We start from the raw sequence: 287 nt of genomic DNA on the forward strand, positions 1-287 counted from the left end.
GCAACCTCCCCATCGACCCTGCCTTGAATGTGACAGGGGGCGGTGCCCCAACCCCCCAATCGGCCCTACCCTGAGCGTGACTGAGGGTGGCATCGCAACCTCCCGATCCGCCCTGCTCTGTGCATGACGGGGCGGCGCCCCAACTCCCCAATCAGCCCTGCTCTGAGCCCGACCAGGGGCTGCACCTAGGGATTGGGCCTGCCCTCTGCCACCCAGGAGCAGGCCTAAGCCAGCAGGTCGTTATCTCCCGAGGGGTCCCAGACTGCGAGAGGGCACAGGCCGGGCTG

General features: G+C 67.9%; 1 protein-coding gene across 4 annotated transcripts in view; it reads left to right on the plus strand.

Annotated features, from left to right (window-relative positions):
* Positions 1-287, plus strand: part of WDPCP (WD repeat containing planar cell polarity effector) — a 246,207-nt gene that overhangs the window by 111,727 nt on the left and 134,193 nt on the right. The window lies entirely within an intron of this gene.

This window comes from Myotis brandtii, unplaced genomic scaffold (genome assembly GCF_000412655.1).
Source record: "Myotis brandtii unplaced genomic scaffold, ASM41265v1 scaffold84, whole genome shotgun sequence".
NCBI classification, from domain to species: Eukaryota; Metazoa; Chordata; class Mammalia; order Chiroptera; family Vespertilionidae; genus Myotis; species Myotis brandtii.